This window comes from Littorina saxatilis, linkage group LG2 (genome assembly GCF_037325665.1).
Source record: "Littorina saxatilis isolate snail1 linkage group LG2, US_GU_Lsax_2.0, whole genome shotgun sequence".
NCBI lineage: Eukaryota > Metazoa > Mollusca > Gastropoda > Littorinimorpha > Littorinidae > Littorina > Littorina saxatilis.
In genome coordinates this window covers 16,237,291-16,261,096 of record NC_090246.1, presented here as the reverse complement: position 1 = coordinate 16,261,096, position 23,806 = coordinate 16,237,291, and the positions used below count along the sequence as shown (strand labels likewise).

General features: G+C 41.3%; 1 protein-coding gene across 3 annotated transcripts in view; it reads right to left on the bottom strand.

The window, feature by feature from the left end:
• LOC138958325 (epigen-like) overlaps positions 1-19,630 on the bottom strand; it is a 35,936-nt gene extending 16,306 nt beyond the window's left edge. The window contains exon 1 of one of the 3 annotated variants that reach the window (XM_070329438.1): positions 19,519-19,630. The gene's annotated coding sequence lies outside the window, so the exon portion shown is untranslated. Of the gene's footprint in view, positions 1-5,566; positions 5,913-19,518 lie in introns of those variants that run through there. The other 2 variants (XM_070329437.1, XM_070329436.1) reach the window with 2 other exon arrangements.
• Positions 19,631-23,806: the final 4,176 nt, after the last annotated feature.

The following is a 23,806-nucleotide window of genomic DNA, read 5'->3' as shown; positions in this document are numbered from 1 at the left end:
CACAGTTAATCCACAAAGTGTCACGGTTCTAGCGGCTTTGGTCAAAGTTACACAGTTAATCCACAAAGTGTCACGGTTCTAGCGGCTTTGGTCAAAGTTACACAGTTAATCCACAAAGTGTCACGGTTCTAGCGGCTTTGGTCAAAGTTACACAGTTAATCCACAAAGTGTCACGGTTCTAGCGGCTTTGGTCAAAGTTACACAGTTAATCCACAAAGTGTCACGGTTCTAGCGGCTTTGGTCAAAGTTACACAGTTAATCCACAAAGTGTCACGGTTCTAGCGGCTTTGGTCAAAGTTACACAGTTAATCCACAAAGTGTCACGGTTCTAGCGGCTTTGGTCAAAGTTACACAGTTAATCCACAAAGTGTCACGGTTCTAGCGGCTTTGGTCAAAGTTACACAGTTAATCCACAAAGTGTCACGGTTCTAGCGGCTTTGGTCAAAGTTACACAGTTAATCCACAAAGTGTCACGGTTCTAGCGGCTTTGGTCAAAGTTACACAGTTAATCCACAAAGTGTCACGGTTCTAGCGGCTTTGGTCAAAGTTACACAGTTAATCCACAAAGTGTCACGGTTCTAGCGGCTTTGGTCAAAGTTACACAGTTAATCCACAAAGTGTCACGGTTCTAGCGGCTTTGGTCAAAGTTACACAGTTAATCCACAAAGTGTCACGGTTCTAGCGGCTTTGGTCAAAGTTACACAGTTAATCCACAAAGTGTCACGGTTCTAGCGGCTTTGGTCAAAGTTACACAGTTAATCCACAAAGTGTCACGGTTCTAGCGGCTTTGGTCAAAGTTACACAGTTAATCCACAAAGTGTCACGGTTCTAGCGGCTTTGGTAAAACGTGAGTACACGGTGAAACCTCCTTCAGAAGCACCCCCCCCCACCCCCCCACCCGTTGTAAGGCCAAAAAAATAATAGGTGTGGTTACGGTAACATAGCCTAAAAAAAATAGGGTAGGAAGGTAGGCAATCACTTTTTTTTTTTTTTACTTTTTTTTTCTTTTTCTAATGTGTACAAATAAAACCTACTTGACAGGGAAATAAGTGTGCGACTCGGGCGCTTTCGCTTTCATTGCGTTTTCTGCACTCGTTTACTTGTTTTTGGGGGTATTTTTTTGACAAATGTAATAAAAAGTTATAGGGTCGGCCCCAAAAAATAGGGTAGGTCGGGTTACCGTAACCACACCTATTTTTTTTTTAGGCCTAAGACTTCTCCCCTTTGAAGAACTAGCTAACTTAGATTTCCTGTTAGCGAACGAGGAAGAAAAAGAAGAACAAGAACAAGAACAGGAACAAGAACAAGAAGGTTTCCTTTCAAAACCTCTGTGAGCTACCTCAATTTTAAGACAATTTCCTGTTCAAAACCTAATTGTCTCAGATTTGTCGAGCTTTTCAAGGGGGGTGGGGTGGGTGGGGGGACGTCCACTGTAATAATGTAATAATTTGGACTGCTAGTCAATCTGTTCACAGAGCGGAAACCAAGGTGACTAATACAGATTGAGTAACAAAGTCCGAGTAAGCATTACGTGTTGTGATCCCTGTAGGTGAAAGAGAACAAGCAGTTGATGTTATGTTATCCCAATCGGACCGTGATGCGTGAAGTTACTCAACATAATATATCACAGCCATGCATCGAACCATGATTCATTAAACACATGTGGCGTATAAATCCCTGCGCCTTGAATATGTGCGCGATATGAATTGCATTAAAAAAAATAAAAAATTAAAAAATTAAAAAAAATCCCTGCGCTTAGAACTGTACCCACGGAATACGCGCGATATAAGCCTCATTATTGATTATCTTCACCTTGACTTGTTGATAAAATGGCTGTGTGAACCACTATGATGTTCTCATTTCTTTCACACTTTTCACAATTCCAAACTGACGACCGCTGGTGGTTATTCTCCAAAACCGTAGTTCATGATTGTGACATGATTTTGAGGTTATTTAAGAGTTTACAAATTACTAATAGGAAATTTGTTTACTTCAAGGTCAAAATAAGTCTAAAATAGGGAGTCTTACAAAATCATTTTCGTTACGTTTTTGCCCCATCGCTGGGAAATTCGGGTCACTTCCTCCTAGTGGAAAGCTAACAACAACAGAGTCACGCTACCCAGGTGTAGCAACAACAGAGTCACGCTACCCAGGTGTATGAGTCAGCCACCTGGATTACGGGCAGAATGACCGAGGTCTTTTACGTTCCACAGTGGTGACACGGGGGTGGAACATGGATACCGTCTCTGAGTCTGCACATAAAGTTGACTCGTTTCCGTCCCGCCCCAGATTCGAACCTGCGACTCTAGGACTGATCACAGGACAGTGCTCAGTCTATCAACCGAGCTACTGGTTTCCCAAATGAGTGAGCACAACGCGTGCTCCAAAGTGGCTGTTTGCATTTCTCTCATCCATAGATAGTCTTTATCAAACCGTCTGAGCGAAACCTATGGTGCGCCAAATTGATATTACTATCGTTAACAGTTATAAAGGGTTTTGAAACTATCGTTAACTGTTATATAGAGTTTCGAAACTATCGTTATCTGTTATAAAGAGTTTCGAAACTATCGTTAACTGTTAAATAGAGTTTCGAAACTATCGTTAACTGTTATTTAGAGTTATATCAATAGCGCGTTTGTGCGCGCTATTGCTAAAACTATGAATAACAGATAACGAGGGTTTCGCAAAACGGCGGCATGGTGCGCGCAAGTGATATTACTATCGTTAACTGTTATTTATACAACTCCTGCAATGCAACCGAGGGGTGGATTAAATCTAGTTGATTATTTTTAGACAAGTGAGAAATTAGAACGAACTACTTTGATTAAACCCAAAAATCACACGTGGATTATTCGAAGTAAGAATAAAGAGGGCTAAAAAATAATCAACACTAGAATTTATTTTTAGAACATTTCAATCCCAGACGATTGGACCCTGTTGCGGAAGAATACGTACAATGTTGACTCAAAACTGTAACAACAATGGCTGACGTGTATGACTAGTCGACAGACGATGCCATTTTTTTCCTTCTTCTTCTTCTTCTTTCTTGATGTGGACTGGGTTCATCCGAACGTCTAAATTTTTGACGAACATTTGCTTTGTGTGTGTTTTTGTTGTTGTTTACTGTACATGACATACATTATGTGTAAAATCCAGTTCTTTAACAGGCAACAAACCTTGCAAATTTCCAGAAGCTGCAATCTGAAGCGACCTATCTCTGATTCTAGCAGACGATCTCTCCAATGTTTAACACAAAATCAGCAAACTCTCCTGTCACATAGAACGTCCATTATATAGTGCAATGTTGAAATGAAGTTACCGGTCTGAAACATTTAGTCGTTTCTTCTGAGACAATCCTTGTTCTCTTATCATCTACAGATTTACCTCAGTCTTCACCACGCGAATTCACAACAGTCAGACTTTCGAACATGTATGTATACAATCTACGTAGGCAAGCATGATACGTCATGACGTCATATGATTCCTAGCATATTGACGTAATGCTAAACATCCGGTTATCCCGAGTTTTCTCCGTAATACATGTCCGTGGGTTTTTTCAATGTTCGGTTATTTCCGTGGCTTCATGCGGAAAGGGAACCGTCGTCTGCAATCAACGACATGGACCATTCTGGTCCTTGCTGCTGACAAAAACATGATTTTAACACAGAATGTAATGTCAGAATAGCTACATAAACGCTATTGTGTTTTAATCGTAGCAACGGGGTCCGATATTTAGACGAGACAAGTATAATGCCGACGAGTCGGAGACTAAGAATAAAGTAAAAGAATAGGGACTATTTGAATGACGCGCATTTGACACTCTGAGTGATTAGGCTGAAATGAAATTGCCTACAAAATGTCGTCTGCATGACTGCATGTTCGACCCGTGTTGTTCGTTGTATAAATAGCTTAAACAATGACAACTCGTTGATTACTGGAAAATAAACCACTCGTGGTTATTTGCAGCCGCTTGGTAATTCACTCGTGTGCTCCGCACACTCGTGAATTACCAAGCGGCTGCAAATACCCACTCGTGGTTTATTTTCCAGTAATCAACTCGTGGTCATTGTTTAAGCTCTATATAGAGTTTCTAAAAATAGCGATGGCGTGGTCGGATGTTTCGAGGCAAAATGGCTGCTGAACGTTTCGTTCGAGCGAATTTGCACTAAATTACTACAACATTTAGTAGATCATATTCAACTAACTGTCGTCTGATAAGTCCATCATTTCGCTGCTTCGTTTAATCAAGTAATCAAATCTTCGTTACAGCTAGCACGCTTCCTGTTTTCACAGAAATATTTGTCAGTGTCAGCTTGACCCGTTCTAGCTACCGCGCTGTGTGCGTGTCAGTTTGTACACATACGGCTGGCATGCATGCAGTGTGCAACGGTCAGTGTCAGTACCAAAAACACGATGCGAAAGCATGCAGTGTTTTCCAAAACGCGTCGTGGGGAATGTCACGTTGTTTTGTGTTTGTTTTGAAAAAAAAAACCCACTGTTTTGTGTAGCCGTGCGTCTGTCATGGTCTTTTCCGCGAATATTCAGTAGGCCTACCGTCTTCAAACCGCACACGTGGAAAACGGTACGGCCGAAAGTACAAATGATATGAGCTAATATTAAACAAACTCAACAATGATTTGAGAAGACGACAACAGAAGAACGGTCAATAACTAATGTTGTAGTTTTTTAAATTGTGTTTCTAGTTAAAATGTACATTTCGTAGCAAAAAGACAGTTTTGCAATGACAGTTTCAGGGTTTTCCCATTTGGGAACGATACCGACGCGCTTTTGATAAAACTATCGTTAGCTGTTATATAGAGTTTCTGAAACTCTATCTAACAGATAACGATAGTTTCGAAACTCTACATAACAGTTAACGATAGTTTCAAAACTCTGTATAACAGTTAACGATAGTTTCAAAACCCTATATAACAGTTAACGATAGTAATATCAATTTGGCGCACCATAGAAACCAGCCAATACACGCAATTCAAAATGTATATTAAACACACACTGCAGCACATTTAGTTTCTCAAGCCGGGGACTCACAAGAACACAGCTTCATCAACATACTCGGATATCGTTACGAATTCAAAACATGCGTCATTTAACAAACTCACAGTGGCACTGTTAGTTGCTAGTGAGACATCAAAACACCTCCATTATTCTCCAGAACACAAGAATTCAAAATAATTATGCGTAATTAATGTATCGCATACGGCTCACTGTGGCCCAGTTAACTAGTGAGACATCAAAACACCTCCATAATTTTCCAGAATTCAGTACATGCGTCATCCATATTCTCCAACGCTTACTGTCACACATTTAGGTCAGTGTCATAAACACGGCAATAACGTGAGGTTGCTTGAAATTAAATTGACAAGTAATTCCGCAGTCTCAGTCTCTCCCCCCCCCCTCCCCCCTCCCCCCTCCCCCCCCCCACTACACACACACACCGGCATACTGAACCGCACACCACGAACAGCCTTGTATGCAGAAGGTAGCCGGCACACATTGAACCCGTTTCAAATTATCGACCCAAACACACAGAGAATGTTTTACTAACCGCTCCACAAACCTCGAGATCGCTGGCTATCATTCAGCAAACACACAATTTGCACCGCGTAGACAGCAAACACTGACGAGACACGGAGATAATCGTTCCGAGCTAAACTGACGAGGGGGGTTAAAAGTCTCAACACCAGGAAAAATGATGAATTTACACTGAAACACACCCCAAAACGCACAGTATTTCCTCACCTCGAAAGAGTCAAGAGACACAGTCGTGCTCTGTTTATCGCAGTGGATAGTCCGGTTTGAGATGGCAGGAAAACCGGAACAGGATAGTCCTACGCTCGTGGGTGATATCATTAGATATAACCCGCTTGCATATTTGCGGTTGATCCTACGACGCAAAGGTCAAAAACGTGCCAGGTACGGTTTTGGGTTTATTGCACCTACAGCCCACGTGTATAGTTCCAAAAAAAGTCATCGGTATGAGTGCAGCGTGTACTGCTGTATGTAGGCCCAGAGCACTAGTATGGTTGTAGTGTTTAGCCTACAGGTAAGTCCATTCAGTCAGTGCGACAAAAATAGCAAATCAAAACATCCAATTAGCTAAACCACTGCGGGGTTTGTGGGCCTATACCACTAGTATGGTTGTAGTGTTTAGCCTACAGGTAAGTCCATTCAGTCAGTGCGACAAAAATAGCAAATCAAAACATCCAATTAGCTAAACCACTGCGGGGTTTGTGGGCCTATACCACTAGTATGGTTGTAGTGTTTAGCCTACAGGTAAGTCCATTCAGTCAGTGCGACAAAAATAGCAAATCAAAACATCCGATTATAGCTAAACCACTGCGGGGTTTGTAGACAGTGAGTACACTATACAGGTTACAGGTGTGTTCATTCAAGTTGAGACGTAAAGGGGAAATGGAAACCGGCCGGCGGGCAAGCTAAACGACTGCCGTCTGGGCCTAAATCGCCGTTGTAAAGTGCAATGGGTATGTTCATTCACTGGGTGCAGCAAAACTGGCAAGTCAGAGAAGGTGGATAAGCTAAACCAGTGGTAATGGAGCCAACATGTAAGCCTATGTGATGTGATGTGATTGCATGCAAAGCCTGGTATTTTTTTTACAAGCGAATTGTATGTTCTCTGGCGAACTACATGCCAAATCAAAACAGCAGGACAAGCTAAACCACGGGCGTGTTGGGCCTAAATCACCGGTAAAAAAAGAGTAAATTTTAAGGGGCTTATTGTTCGTCAGGTCTTAATCATTGCCTATACTGGACATGAATTGGTTTGTACGATTCGAGTTTTACGCCCTCACGGCTTTTTGATGTAGGCCTATGCGTGTTTAGGTGGTATCAGCCATCTGCACTTATGGTAGAATGACCAAGATCTTTAACGTGCTTTTGAGGTGACACGGGGGTGGGAGATGGATACCGTCTCTGTGGGTCTGCACATAAAGTTGACCCGTGTCCGTCACAGCCCGGATTCGAACCAGCGACCTCTCGATCACAAGTCCAGTGCTCTACCACCTGAGCTACCCGGGCCCCCCTAAATCACCGGTACAGTGGAACCTCCCTTTAAAGGCCCACCTGTTGGAAGACTTCCTCAATCCATTGCTTGATCAGATTTCCTTATCGTAACCGGCCTCTTCAAAATCTACCCCCATTTAATGACTCTTCCTCTTTTTTACGACCTGACTTTCTCAGAGTTAGGAATTAATGTTTTGGTAAAAAAAGGTTTCCACTGTTCCCTAGCAGTGTATATGTGACAGGGGAGACTACCGCTCCTTTCACAGCAGACTCTGCACCCGAGTTGTTGGCCTTTAAGTCAACACCGGTGGATTGTGGAATTCTGTTTGTGATGGGGTCTGGTGGTTTCCGATTGTCTGTATGTTCATGGAAACCTTCGGGTTTGCATAACAGTTTATATAGGGCTAAGAAATTAGCCCTAACATTTTCAATCCTGTTTGATTGCACTTCGCCTCCCGAGGTGATCGTAGTGTTTCGGCACTCGGTTACACTGCCAAAAGGCACATCGAAACAGCTAAAAAGCTCAGCCAGTAATTGTATGGTGGGGAAAGTCAGAATCAATGGTTTGCGTACAGTGTATGGGCATAACTCAGTGAGGCATTTGGAAACACACAAAAACAGACATAACGCTTAAACAATGGCCCAGCCAGCAAAATTTTGCGCAGCGAATGCGTGTCGCAGTCGCCAAACTCTGCGTAACAACTGCACTGGACGCATGCGTAACGCGCGCGATTTTGCAAAGCGAAATACATGCGTGACACACTCGTTTTCCCTCAGATTACGCAGACCATACGCACCTCCAGCGCACGCTTATTTGACACCAAGACAAATTCGCACTCTCCACGCAGACGTCACGATTGCTTTACGCATTCTCACGCTATTAACGCGCTCTCCACGCAGACGACACGATTGCTTTACGCATTTAACGCGCTCTTGACGCAGATGTCCTGATAATCTTACGCACTCTCCACGCAGATGTCACGAATTATTGACGCATTCTCAGGCATTACGCGCTTTTTACGCTCTCTTCACGCAGATGTCACAATTGCTGTACGCATTCTCACGCATTTGACGCACTCTCCACGCAGATGTCACAATTGCTTTACGCATTCTCACGCATTTGACGCACTCTCCACGCAGATGTCACGATTGACCTACACAATTTTACGCAGACCACACAACCGCTTTACGCACTCACAAACAAATAATGGGCAGTGCACAACATTGTATTGATCCAGAAAGACAAAGGTCAAGCGTGCAGGTTCGATAACAGAGATGATCATAATTATGTACAAGTTCTAAAACAAAAATGCAGTCAAATAAATTGATTAAAACAAAGGAGAGATTTGAATCTCGCTTATTGCCATTGTGACTTCCAGGTTTTAATTTCACTGCATTTTGACATACCAGCAGCACGGAAACAAAAATGATCAAAATACTATTCAAAGCAGAATTCAAATTGGCAGAACAAAGAATAAATAGAACAAAACCCTGATAGTCATCATCGATACGCCGTAGTACATGCAGTGAAGAATCCAGTATAACTTATAAGAGAGAATTTTGATGTACACTCGTCACTATATCACATTGATGTAAACAAATAAACAAGAAGAGCAAACGCTCGATCGAGTCACTTTCGCAGTTCTGAATATTATATGAGGCATCAGATGGACAGGAAGAAATTGCTATTCACAACACAATACAGACAAGGAACTTAGTCGATAAATATCGACAGGGGGCCGACAAATGGTTTAAATGGGAAATGTGTGTATATGGGTGTGGGTTTGAAACAAACAAACAAACCAACCCTTGTGAACCCCGGGCCGCAGGCCTTCGATGTAGTGATTGAAAAAAAAGGATGTTCTCAAATGGTTCAATTCTCATTTGGTCTGATTCTCAAATGGTACCGGTATACTCCCCCCCCCCCCCCCTGGCCGCAGGCCTAGGAGTAAAATTTTATAGACACTGACCTTCTTCCCAGGGGTCATTGACCCAGTTTTAGCTATGAGAGGTGGTTCGCCCAGAGGCTGTAGAGTATACTGGGGCGGTCTCTTTGATGTCTTGAGAGGAAACTTGGCCAGGGTAGTACATGCACCAGAACTGGTGGACACCAAGGACAAACATGAAATCGAAGCAGTTTGCTTTCAGAGAGAACGGTCGTCAGCAACTCAAACTTCTCTGTTTTCTTTTTTTTTTTAAATCTGACTTTCTTTGTGGCCCCCTGACTCCGCCCCCCTCCCTCTGTAAGGACCCCCCTCCACAAGGACCGATTTTTGTCAACATTTTAAAGGTCGCTAGAGAGGGGTTCCACTGTATGACCTAACCGCTGCTGGCAGACGGCCTCAATCTTCACGCGCAAAGACGAGATTAATAGGTGCTCGGTTTTGGTATTTTGAATTACATTACATTAAACCTTTGTTGGGTTTCATGGTCATGGCAACAGCCATAATAATATTACATGATGTATAATATCATATTTCAGCATATGTGAATTACATGTCATCATACTAAACTGTCATACATTTTTATTCCTACATTATTCTGATTGATCACAACCAAACCTACTATCATTGGACACATCCAAATGCAAGCGCCTGTTCTTGACAATTTCTCTCTGATCTAAATATAAAATCAGTGCAATTTCCTGGGTCGGGCTTTGCCACAGACACTCACGGTTTGGCCTGTAGGTAAAATGTACAATGTATTTTCTGATTTGTGCACAAAAGCTTTTTTTCTTTTTTCTTTTTTTTAACATAACAATGTTTAATGTCACTGTATGTTTAAAAGACCATGGTCATATTTGTAAAAAAAATGTTAAATTAGAAAATAAATAACATTTTGGTTCATGATTTTTCCTACACCTGTGCTAAAAATAAGAAATAAAAATGTCGGGTATATAAGTCACTCAAATACAGCTAGGTATGAATGGCTCGGTTTGAGTTTGTTGCAGTTGACCCTGCACAATGCGACATATCATGTTTTTGTTGAACAATTTTGACGTCACCCCTCCCATAGGGTGACGTATTTCACAACTTCCTGTGTTACACAAACTCTGTGATGACCAATTTTGACGTCACCCCTCCCATAGGGTGACGGATTTCACAACTTTCTACAGATGAACAATTTTGACGTCACCCCTCCCATAGGGTGACGGATGTCACAACTTCCTGTGTACACAAACTGATGACGTATTTCACAACAAAATGGCGCTGCCCATGGTCAACCTCGAAACTATCCGTATAGAATGGGGGCGTCCTCGCCCCCATAATGTAAATAATTTGATGTAAAGAATAATCCTATAAAGTTTGAATCAAATCCGATGAATAGTTTCAGAGATATGATATTTCAATTTTTTTCCTTCAAGACATACCTGTGACCTTGAAAAAGGTCAAAGGTCACCAAAGCAGACGTCAAAGTGTAGAGGTCACTGGGAGTCACGTTCACATAAAATTTGAGCCCGGTCACTTTTATAGTTTCCGAGAAAAGCCCAACGTTAAGTTGTGTGTTGCCGAACAGAAAAGGCTAGTTATCTCCCTTGTTTTTCTGATAACGTTCGTAAAAGGCTACAGATGTAAATACTTTGATGTAAAGAATAATCCTACAAAGTTTCAATCACATCCGATGAACTTTGTCAAAGATATAAAATGTCTGTAGAAGAGTGTGAAGTTTAAAGCTTAGCTTAAATAATGTCCAACAAAACCCCAGACTCTTCTGTACATTACCCATCAGCCACACAGACCTGAACTGTGAAATACAATTACTCACTAGCAATTTCTCAGGCGAGTCAAATCTTACATTCATCAAATTTTTGCAACTAGCATTGTAAATAAGCCTACAGAGATTACAAAGTTCAATTACTGCAAACCAAATCATGAAGGCTCTTCCATGGCCTGTTGTCTCTTTCTTTTATCACAGGCTTCCAAAAACCAGTCTTGAACGGCCGTCTTCAAGGTCTTGACCTGTGGCACCCGTACAGCTTCACGGAACAGCCTCTGCATGACAAAACAAAAAATAACATGAACTTAGATCATCAAACAACTATCACTGATTTGAGAAAAGTCTCAAGTTTATTTCCTGACGCCTGTAAACTTGCTAAAAATCATACAGACACACAAACTTGCATACACACCATACGCTTTTACAACACACCAACTATACTTGAGTTAGGAAATTACAACACATTGTAATCCTTGTAGAAGAGAAGTAAAAAAAAATACCTACCCTAATATTTGTTTTAACCCTTTCGCTGCCAATCAAAACTTGGGTATGTGCATTCCTGACTGCCAGGGAATATTGGAGTTTGGGGTGTAATAATTCACAAAAAAATCTAGCTTCAAACTGGCAGTAGGTAGGTAAGTAAAACCTATGTTGTTTTTAAAGAAAATTGAACCAAGAATCTGTTTTTAGTGTCTAATCATGGAAATGATAATTAGTTTGGCTTATAATGATGTTTAAATATGAACTTTTGAAAAATCAGCCCGGCGCATCTTCCGGTGCCTGTGGATCAAACACAGGTGGCTGTTTTGCTCGCTCCAAGAAAGGATTATAATCACTGTCATCTACCTGTTTCCAACGAATTGTCCGAAAGAAGATCTCCCCCTTCCCCTGTCAGTATCCATAATCATTTGCACCGCCTGTAGCGTCAGTCCGGCTTTGTTTTTCCCTACTAGGGCCCGGTCGACAGTCACCGTTAGCCATTTTGACGAGTCGAGATTTCTCTCCCATACCCTGTCGACAAGGCCGAAAATAGCCTTCAAACGCAAAACCGCGTCACCATTTTTGTTTATTCATGAGAATGAGGTATCCTACCAAGCCATTGGCTGCTATTTGTGTGTCAGCAGTGACGTAGCATTTCTGGAAAATCCCGGAACGGAGAAGACGGGTTTACCCGTCCTAAGGCGCTGCGGCTGCACAAGCGCATGACTGGTATAACCGTCATAAGGCAGTCAAGTGGTTAAAGTTACCTTTACTATGACTTTTTCTTTGGGGGCCTTCGGAAATTCATAATACATGTACTGTGACGTGCAGACGCATATGTGACGACATCATACCGTTTGCTAACATCCTTATTTCGTATGTAGTCGAAAATCCATGACACTGACAAATGAGCTCAGGAACTTGGCTTCTAGCAATTTAATGTTAAGCGTAAAAGCTTTGACAACTATCATTCACATGTGAAACATGGCAAATTTAAAATTGATTCCAAAGAACAAAATTTGAGACAGAAATAACTTGTTGTTTTGTAGACATGGATTTTATCTTCTTCCTAAAAGGACCAGGATGATTTTACAAATTATGAAAAACAACTCACTGTCGATGGCTTTTAGTCGCAGCGTACACCATGGTCTCTTTCCCTGCCCTCCCCCAGAGCCCCCTGTCAGCAACCGTGTAGCCTATGGAACACCTTCGTCATCACAGCATCAGTAGTCGTCTTTAGTTCATGTCCACCAACCACACCGAGCTCATGGTCATGGATCTGAAACAAACAAAACAAGCCAACTGAATTCCAAAAATCAAATATTCAGACAGCTCTTCTTCACATACAAACAATTCAATCTGGAAGCATCATACTGTCACCTGGAACAAAAAATCAATAATCGCACTTGCTTTAAAAAAAAAAGTTTTCAGAAGAGCAAATGGTGATTGAGTGTAGCATTGTCATAAAATGTAATCACACACCTCAGGTGACCTGCATCAATCATTCAATACTATCTCACAAATCTTCATTTGGAAAGCACAAACATAGTTAGAAGAGAGCGTCAACCGTGATACTATTCAGTGTGGACAATTTTTTTCTGACCCATAATCCGATGCCTACACAAAGTGAGAATCAGAACTCACAAGAAGGCACTGTTGCATGTTTGTGATTATTTGCTTGAGTGTAGCACTTGCAATTTTGAACTTGAGGAAACAGCGTAGCAATTTCTGTTACATCCCTGAAAACCTAGCAGATGGCAGCTCTGGCCACAGAGCAATATTTGCATTATTTCTCACAGATGCAATGATCACAGAAAACAAAGTGGTGCATGCATTTTCCGCACCCCACATGAGAAAAAGAGGCCCATCATTGTGCGTACCCATAAGCATAGTTTTATCATCAAAATGTGTTGGTTAAATTCACAAATGTGACCAATACGCATAAACCTTGCATGAATTCCCAGGATAATGGGAAACTGGTCATGACTGAGAACTGATGAACAGTTAAGATACACCCGTGAACCGTGATGACATCTGGCATCCTCCAAAAAGCACACACGCAAGGTAACATTTAAAGCCTAACAATAACATGTCACTCTCACAAGATCTTGCTACAGTTATCTGGGGAAAATAGCACAGGCATGACTGGTCTGCTTCAACAATAGCATTCAAAGCCACCTACCAGTGATCACTCCTTCGACAGATCCATCATGTGCCTTCAACATCTTCCACACTCAACAGTAAAAAGATGACTCCATCGAACAGTAGCACAGGCTCTGGCTCCACCATGATTCTTTGGCGACCAATTACTAAATTAGTCTCATCAGGTCCATCTGCTCCTGTAGAACCTTCTCCAGCAGCAAGAACTGATGTTTATCTTGCCGCTCTGCTCTGCTCGTAGTCTTGTGTCCGCTGAATGGAAGAAAAGAAGAACAAAAAGTCATTTACATGAAGCAATACATATTTTAGACAATCTGTCGGCCTGAAAAGAAACCATCAGCACTAAAAAACAATCTGAGCAAATGTTCAAAGTAAACGTGACATCTCTATATTTTTGAATTCAGGAGAAGATGAGGAATATATATATTGCAATCAATTTTTAAAGGGGCATACAGAGTGGCATTTGATGGGGTAAAAAGATGTAGGGACTCAGCAGTTGGAGATGAAAATTTTTGTGTGTATTTTATTTACTTCAAGCAGATTTTTTTTTTTTTTTTTTAGACAGAAGAACAAACACACACTAAAAATCCTTGTTTAAAGTTGAACTGACCTTAACTTTTCCTCCAAACACTAGAACTTTTTGTATTCATTCAAAAATATTCATCAAAAAGGTTAAATTTTAAATTCAATTTTGCAGACTTTGGATGAAAAGTTACTCTTCTCTGGCATCCCGCGGACACAGTTCACACTTTCTCATCAATGAGATGCCTGTGTTAATTAAAAACAAACATCAATAAAACTATTAAAATAAAATAAAAATTTAAATATAAAAATAAAATCGACCAACCGCCCCCACCCGATTTTTTTCCCTTTGCTGGAAACAATACATTTGTTTCACTAAAACAGTAAAAGAGATCAGCTGAATTTGTTTGACACATCTGGTTATAACTAAAAGAATAAAACACAAAATAAGCCAAAGTCACAGAACAAAAAGACGCTGTCAGTGTCACTATCAATGACTCTGAATGAGACACTCATTGAGCACTATCGAGCCATACCTGTTCATCTTCACCTTGCCGGGACGGAACGACAGTCTGCGTTACTGGCATCGGTGGCGGTGTTAAGGTCACTGTCCATCTCAGCTTTCTTCACCTTCAGTTCAAACAAGCAGTGAGCACCGTCATACTCAAGTCAAAGCTTTCTGAAAAAATAAATACTTGGAAGTTAAATAGGATCACATTGATTCCCAAACCTAACAGTAACAGTAACACGCAAACATCAAAACTGGAATATTAATTATTAAATATAAGCATCTCAATTTCACTAAATTAGTATATTTATTTTCTCTGTGATGTATTTTTTATTTTTATTTAAAAAAAATCTGTTTTTCAACTTTATCACTGCACACGCTGACACAGCCTCTGCCTGCCTCTCTAGTCTATGCATGCCTCTCTAGTCTATGCATGCCTCGGGAACAAGGGTAATTTTTCTCTTTTCCGAGACTCAGACACAGAATATTCCACTATGACTATGAGTCTATGTCAGTATGCGGAACTGAAAGTTGAACATCTGTGGAAAAATAAAAAGATACAAATAAAAAAACAAACAGATATATGAAGAGCCTATTAGTATTACTACTAAAGCTCCTGACAATTGCTGCCGCAATGACTCGACCAGATTAGGAACCAACCAAAGTTCACCAAGAAACAGACATAAAATGATAAACGAAAATTCAGTTTTTATGGTGCCGTGAGCGACCCGCGAATCGGGATTCGGATGGTATTTTCACTCTTCCACAACTCCTTAAAAACAAACCACTGCATCAATCAACTTTATGTTTTTGGAAAAGTTAGTTCATTCATCCATCTTTCAGACAAAACAAACATGAATGAATAGAACAGTGTTCTTCTAGGCGAAAAAAAAATCGAAAGTGTGAGAAATTCTCTCTGCCATCAAACTCGGAAGCCGAAGCCGCGAGCTATCAAAAATTCAAATTCCCAAATCTTTCCTTCAGTTGATCAACTTACCTATTCTTGAAAGAAGTCAATCTTCATTTCAGAGAGAAGGATAAGATTACCTTGCATCCAATAAGCAAGTCAAAAATACAAGTCAATATGAAGAAAAAGCAAAAAAACGCCGATACAATGTGGATTTGACAGACTTCTTGCCAACAGGAAGTTGGAGATTGTCTGACAGACAAGGGAAATAACTTCAATAAATTGCTCTTTTCAGTCAAGGTAACTGTCTCCCCTGAAATTGAACTTTCATAGAGATTTTCTTCCAAAGCAAAATAAAATAAAATGAAAATATGCTGAGAACAAATTTTATGTAACCATTAACATCAGCCTTTATTTTGAGTAGATAATTAGTTTCAAAGTTACTTTAGTTTACATTTTTTTGTTTAATCTGAATTTTTTAAATGTTTTTATCGTTTTGTTATGGGTGTTCATATAGATTTCAGTTATCTTTTCTGTTCATATAATATTTTTATTATGCTTTGCCTAGATTTTTCCACGACATTATTTTGTGGAAAGCTGATTCCTACAACATTACCAAATCCCCATTACAATAATTATATTACATGCTAAAACAATTATAATGATAATACAAATTAAAATAATCATATTTATTTTAAGATAAAAATAATCAGGATAACAATTAAGCAAATACATGTTGGTAATAACAAAATGATTAAATAAAAATTAAATGAGAAAACCATTACATAAAATAAAAATATTTTTATTAAACTTTTAAATGCATTTTTTTTTTAACCGAAACTGTCTTAAGATAAACTGAAAAATAACGGATTGAAAGTTTTTATGCAATTTTTTTTCTAAAAAAAAAAAAAAAAGAAGTTTTTGAAGAAGAATAACTATTCATAACCAAAATTTAAAAGTAAATATTTTTTAATAACATAAAATATAATAAATTATTTCATGAAGTAAATGCATAAACCCACGGTATAAAATTAGGAAAAACAAAAATTGCAATCACCTTTTCATTGAATCCATGCGTGCTAAACACTGCGTGGTGAAGTCGTTTCGAATGCGACAATCTGCGTAAAAGTTGGCGAAAAGTAACGCGCGCGAAGCGAAGGTGTCACGAGGCCGTACGCATCCCCGCATGAAAAACGCAGAAATAACGCATGCGTCACGCAGAATCATGCTGGCTGGGGGACGTGTACTGATATCTATGTATAACGCTGATATGATATGAATTCAATGTATAGGCTGCAGGTACGTGACGCGAAGTGAATGATAAAGCAAAACAGCCAGACAAGCTACACCACTGGCGTGTTAACGCCAACATGTTGACATATATATCACACGTGCGGATACAGTCTACATTCTCAGGTACGTCCATTCATTCGGCGAGGCATTATACATTATGGATGTATGATCAAAACAGAAAGAAAGCGAAACCACTGGCGTGTAGGCCTGTAACACTGTTATACGCACAACGTATCTAGGCGACAGCTAGGTCTGTTCATTCACACAACAGGGTACACTACACTACTCACGTAATTCTAGTCAACGTCGAGCTATAAATCACCGGTAAGATCATGTGATTGCATGTGGTGCAACGTGAAGGCTGAAGGTATGCTCATGGACTCTGTGCGGGGTAAATGGCAAATCACATCCGTAGTGAATCCTGAACCGCTGGCCTAATAATAGCAATCTGTTGGAGGCTAAATCACTGGTGTGAGACGATGCAACGTATAAGCTACACGGGCCTGTTGCGTTGTTCACTCCGTGGAGAAACAACAACCTGTCCAAAAAGTCGATAAGCTAAACCACTTGAATGCTTTTGTGGGGGTAGAGCTTTTTAATTGACAGGCCGGTGTAACACGAAATTTTTACTCCACGAAAAATTTACTCCGGAGTAAATATTTCGTACGAAATTCTTACTCCGAGTACACTTTTCGTACGAGAAAAGAACTCCCCAAGGCACGAAAAAATTACTCCCTCCACGAAATTTTTACTCCCCATTTTTATATTTAGTCAAGTTTTGACTAAATATTTTAACATCGAGGGGGAATCGAAACGAGGGTCGTGGTGTATGTGCGTGTGTGTGTGTGTGTGTGTGTGTGTGTGTGTGTGTGTGTGTGTGTGTGTGTGTGTGTGTGTGTAGAGCGATTCAGACTAAACTACTGGACCGATCTTTATGAAATTTGACATGAGAGTTCCTGGGTATGAAATCCCCGAACGTTTTTTTCATTTTTTTGATAAATGTCTTTGATGACGTCATATCCGGCTTTTCGTGAAAGTTGAGGCGGCACTGTCACGCCCTCATTTTTCAACCAAATTGGTTGAAATTTTGGTCAAGTAATCTTCGACGAAGCCCGGGGTTCGGCATTGCATTTCAGCTTGGTGGCTTAAAAATTAATTAATGACTTTGGTCATTAAAAATCTGAAAATTGTAAAAAAAACTAAAAATTTATAAAACGATCCAAATTTACGTTTATCTTATTCTCCATCATTTGCTGATTCCAAAAACATATAAATATGTTATATTCGGATTAAAAACAAGCTCTGAAAATTAAATATATAAAAATTATTATCAAAATTAAATTGTCCAAATCAATTTAAAAACACTTTCATCTTATTCCTTGTCGGTTCCTGATTCCAAAAACATATAGATATGATATGTTTGGATTAAAAACACGCTCAGAAAGTTAAAACAAAGAGAGGTACAGAAAAGCGTGCTATCCTTCTTAGCGCAACTACTACCCCGCTCTTCTTGTCAATTTCACTGCCTTTGCCGTGAGCGGTGGACTGACGATGCTACGAGTATACGGTCTTGCTGAAAAATGGCAGCTACTTGACTAAATATTGTATTTTCGCCTTACGCGACTTGTTTTCACTTCCAATAAAAATCTGGTAGGACTGACTGCCAGCTTCACGATAATGCGTACCCCTAGCGCGGCTCTGCTTGGGTGGGAATGTTCTGAGCAAAACACTATGTGTTACTCCATACCCCCCGCCCTCCATGGAACTTCTTGACCCCAACAAATTGGGGGGGGGGGGGGGGGAGCATGCCCAGTCGGTAGAGGCGCTGGCTTTAAAACCGGTTGTTACTATCAGCGTGGGTTCAACCCCCAAGTTCGGCGCGGGATGTGTGTCCCAGAGTCAACTTTGTGCAGACTCTCCTCGGTGTCCGAACACCCCCGTGTGCACGCATACACATGCGCACAATAAATATCCCAGGGTCACAGCGAAAGCCTCAGGCCTTGGAAACACGAATACATGCATGCAAAAATATGAAGCCCGGGTGTCCGTTCGGCCAACAGCCAAAAAAGTAACCATTTCAGCACTGACCCAAGACGACCCAACCCGGTCCCTAGCCCATTTCAGGTCTCCTCTAGCAGCCGGCAGCCAGCTGTCTACATCCCCCCGCCCCCCCCCCCCGCATTTTTATTTTTTATTTTCATACAAAGCCGGGATTTCCCGTGTAACATGCCCCTAATGGCTTTGCCGTGAGGGCGTAAAACTTTCATTTTCTCTCTCAGGGAAGTAACATTTTTGTAAGAAAGGGGAGTAATTTTCTCGTGCAATGGGGGAGTGCTTTTTTCGTTATATAAGGGAGTAACTTTTTCGAACGAAATGTTTACTCCGGAGTAAAAATCTCGTGGTAGTAATTTTCTCGTGTTACACCGGCTTGGCGGTAGAATTTCACCGGTAGCACTAGCAGGGATTTACTTTGGTTGCAATAGTGACATTTCGATGATACGGTACAAAAGTAAAGTTCAGAGCAGCAACAATTACTGCAACTATCTCACACTTTTGTTCAAGATCTATTCCTAACCGATTGTTAGTACGTTTATTTTCTTCATGAAACGTGCCTCTAAAACTCTTTTAGCTTTAAAAAAAAACACCCACCACTAATTAAGATTTGAAGCCTGCTCTGTGAACACAGTTTTGGTTAATCATGTCCTTCGTTTTATATGGCTTTTACAAGCACGATACTGATAAGAAAAGTGCAGGAGTCAGTTTAGCCACCATGCAAGCACGCATATAATCCGGTCACCAGGGTCATAGAAAGCCGCACATATACCGACACATATATACATACACACAAACTCGGACACACCGGCAAAGCCTTTTAAACCTCCTAACTCACATGCAATCCACGTTGCACTTTGACCATGAGGAATGCACTGACTTTTCAAGTCAGTCCTGGCGCCTTCCACACCGATTCCAGAACACACCTGGAATAAAGGCCTTGCTCGCAGACAATGCAACACGTGTGCCGTGTACACGACGATAAGACGCCTCTGAAATGAATAACTGAGAAGAGTTGTTAGTGTCGCCTCTTTTTAAAGATCAATGGTCGACAAGTGTGGGTGTGTGAGGGGTGGGGGTGTATGTGTGTGGTGGGTGTGTCAGGGGTGGGGGTGTATGTGTCAGTGTGGTGGATGTGTGAGGGGTGGGGTGTATGTGTGTGGTGGGTGTGTGAGGGGTGGGGTGTATGTGTGTGGTGGGTGTGTGGGTGATGTGCGCAGAGAGGAGGATAGGGTGGGCGGGGAAAGGGGTGGTTGTGGCAGGGTGGGACGGGTTGTCTTGTGTGTGTCAATGTGTGTGTGTGTGCTTGCGTGCGTGTGTGTGTGTGTGTATGTGAATGTGTGTGCGTGCGTGCGTGCGCGTGTGGCTGTGTGTGTGTGTGTGTGCGTGCGTGCGTGCGTTGGTGTGTCTGAGTCTTTCTGTCTAGCTGGCTGGCTGGCTGGCTGGCTGGCTGGCTAGCTGTCGGGCTGTCCGTGACTGTGCGCACATAACTTAATTGTTGTGTGTCTCACGAATGGCGCTATATTCTTGTGGGCCTTATATGAATGTGTGGGTGCATGTTGCAAAGCCTCGTGATTCACGATATTCACTTTTTACCTAAACACGGTTCCGTAACTCTTTAATGATCGTGATTCATTTCCGGATATACAAGTAGTGTATCGATGCAGAGTCTGTCTGTTTAATGAATGTGTACAACATCAGTGTCAAAGAACAAGTTAAAAAAACAACAACAACAGGAAAACGTAGGCCTACTGACCTGCTGATTCATTTCCAAAGGGAAATTGGCACCTGTATAAAGCTATAAAGGGCTGCAAACTGACATGTACAATTCAGACACTGACGGTAATCAAACACGTAACTGCAACGTGATTTATTGACCATCATTCTAACGATGTTTTCATTACGCCTTTTCTCACGGTAGACTGATACACCTGCGTCTGTGCTCGCACGATTGCAGTGTACATTCCGCAGGTGGCAAATCTGTGATAAAACATTAAGGTCAATAGGTTAAGTTGTTCTGTGGGTGTCTCAGCGCTCTGTCATGTGCAATTGTTGCGTGGGTATATCATAAGAGCGAATCGAAGTTCAGTGTTTTGCTTCTGAAAGTACAGTGCGAACGTGGGACTAATCTTTGTTTCTTGCTCTACTCCAGACATACCAGGGTAAGCTATCGTTGCAGCGACACACAAAACACACACGCACACACACACACACACACACACACACACACACACACGACACACAACACACCACACAAAACAGTAGTTCCTGTAGAAACGATTCGGCTCACTATTTCCGATTTGGCCAGGCCATTACACCGGACATGACCATGTGATCGTACGTTGTTCAACAACAGAAAGGGTTTCTACTGCAATCAACAGGTTTTCTTGCTGATGTAAATATTACAACTTGTTGTACTTACTGTCGTTGCTGCTGCTTCTTTTGTTTGATATGTTGTTGTTTTTTGCTGTTGTCAAGTTGTTGCTGTTGTTGTTGTTATTGTAGTTGTTGTTGTCAGCGCTGTTGTTGTTGTTGTTGTCAGCGTTGTTGTAGTTGTTGTTGTAGTTGTTGTTGTTGTTGTTGTTGTTGTTGTTGTCAGAGTTGTTGTAGTTGTTGTTGTTGTCATCGTTGTTGTTGTTGTCAGCTTTGTTGTTGTCAGCGTTGTTGTTGTTATTGTAGTTGTTGTTGTTCTCATGTTGTAGTTGTTGTTGTTGTCATCGTTGTTGTTGTTGTTGTTGTTGTCAGCGTTGTTGTTGTTGTTGTCATCGTTGTTGTTGTTGTTGTTGTCATCGTTGTTGTTGTTGTTGTTGTTGTTGTTGCTGTTGTTGTTGTCATCGTTGTTGTTGTTGTTGTCAGCGTTGTTGTTGTTGTTATTGTAGTTGTTGTTGTCAGCGTTTTTGTTGTTGTTATTGTAGTTGTTGTTGTCAGCGTTGTTGTTGTTGTTGTTGTTGTTATTGTAGTTGTTGTTGTTGTCAGCGTTGTTGTTGTTGTTGTCATCGTTGTTGTTGTTGTCAGCGTTGTTGTTGTCAGCGTTAATTGCTGCTTTGTTCGAGAGCGGACCCGTTTGCTCAAATGCTGATTTCGTATATTACTGATTGGTTTTTAAATCCAGTGCGACCCTCACACACAATCATGACAATTAAGATTAATCTCCACCTGCAGGCAAAGTTGAACATTCTACGTTTCTATCAAACACTTTTGTTTCTGGTTAATATCCGCATTCCAGAAGGAACATCCTGTATTCCTCGTAAGCAGCGGTTCGCAAGGAAATGTGTGTGCTTGTGTTTAAGTGAATGCACATGTATGCAGTCTCGACAGAACACTGTTGACTAATGTGAACTAGGCAGACAGGATCAAACTGGCTTTGACTCTGCCAAAATTAATAAATCAATCAATCAATAAAATAAATAAGTATATACATAAATGAATAAATAGTTAGATAAAATGAAATCAATAAGCGAGCTGTTGGGGTGTACGCTGACCTCTTTTCCGCAAATAGATTTTTATTTCCCTTATCTCTATCCATAAAAAAAATCTGATTTTATGGGCAGAGCGTTATCCTTATCGCAAGTTAATAAATGATTCCTGCATCCGCCTCGCCTCATCATCCCAGCAGCCCTCCACTGATAGAGAAAGGATCACGTACAGACTGGGAAAAGAGCTTTGCTGGGATCTTGCCAATTCCAGGCATTTCTCTCCACGATAGGGGCTACTCCTCTTTGATCTCATTAGTGTGGCTGTGTGAGATTGTTTTACATGTCTCACACCGGGGGCTGTGTTCCGCCTTATTTCAGCCGGGCTCGTTGTTCCTCCGTTTTCAGCCGGGCTTGGTGTCACACAAACGTAAGTGTCTGCACTAAAGTACAAACTATGTCTTCTAGAAAACTCACATCCGAAAACGGATGGTTTTTGCACTAACCTAAATGATTTGTCTCTCTATTGCTGTTTTTTTTTATTATCTGACTAGGTTTAGTATGTGACCCGCATCGGCTTGAAATACTTGCGGGATGTCGCTTTTTGGGCTCACAAACTGATCAAAATGAAGAAATGATAAGCAACGGTATCATGTTATGGCTTTTCTGTATCATAAGTTTGTTCTATTGTTTCTTGCTGCTATGCTGATGCATTTTCCCGAACCTGCTTTAAGGCGTTGAGGCAAGAGAAGTAAAACCAAAACCCATGTCAGTCGAGTTTCGTTCCGCGCTGGACACCCATGTGTTCCGAGCTGGGACATCATATCAACTGAAAGTGTTCCGCGCTGGGACCACTTCTTAGATGAGATTCGCATTTCTTGTAGCCAAATTTAACGCGTTTTGAGGGATTTTCTCAACAGATGGAGGTGTCAGCTGTTACCCTGGATAGCTTTCTGGATATCAGCAGTGAAGTAGAGGTTGCCTCAAGCACAAGTGCTGGTCTGCCACTGACGTCAACCCCTAAGCGGTCACAACCGGAACCTACTGGCCATCTTTGTCCGCACTGTGGAAAGAGCTACGGTAACACCAGAGCTTTAACTGAGACATAAAAGACTGCACCATGAAGACAATTGTAGTGTTGAGTGCTAAATCTGCCACAAGCGCTTCAGAGAAGCGAGTAATTTGCACGCACATACAAACTCTGTCCACCTAAAAACCAAGCCATACTCTTGTTTTCAGCGCAACAAAAAATTTGCTGACAAGCGTAATGTCAACCCCAAGAGGCACAGGTGCACAGCTATAGATGCTCGGACCGCTTGTGAACATTGTTCCAAGACCTACAGCAGCAGAAAAAGCCTGCATGATCATGAAAAGCGCGTGCACTTTAATCTGGGGTATTCTTGTGCCAAATGTTCGGCACAGTTCAAGTTTAGAGCACAGCTGTCGCGTCATGCCAGGAAATGCACGATCTGACCTTGTGTACTAAGATGCCGTGATTCTTAACTTGGCTCTATTCCGTTTGTTCGGGCAATTTTAGCCAGCAGAGTAAAAAAAAAATTCAACAATAAATTATTCTTTCCGTTTGGTTTTTATGAAAGTGTAATGGGTAGGGTGCGCCTGTTTGTGTGTGTGTGTGTGTGTGTGTGTGTGTGTGTGTGTGTGTGTGTGTGTGTGTGTGTGTGTGAGTGCGTGTATGTGTGTGTGTGTGGAGGA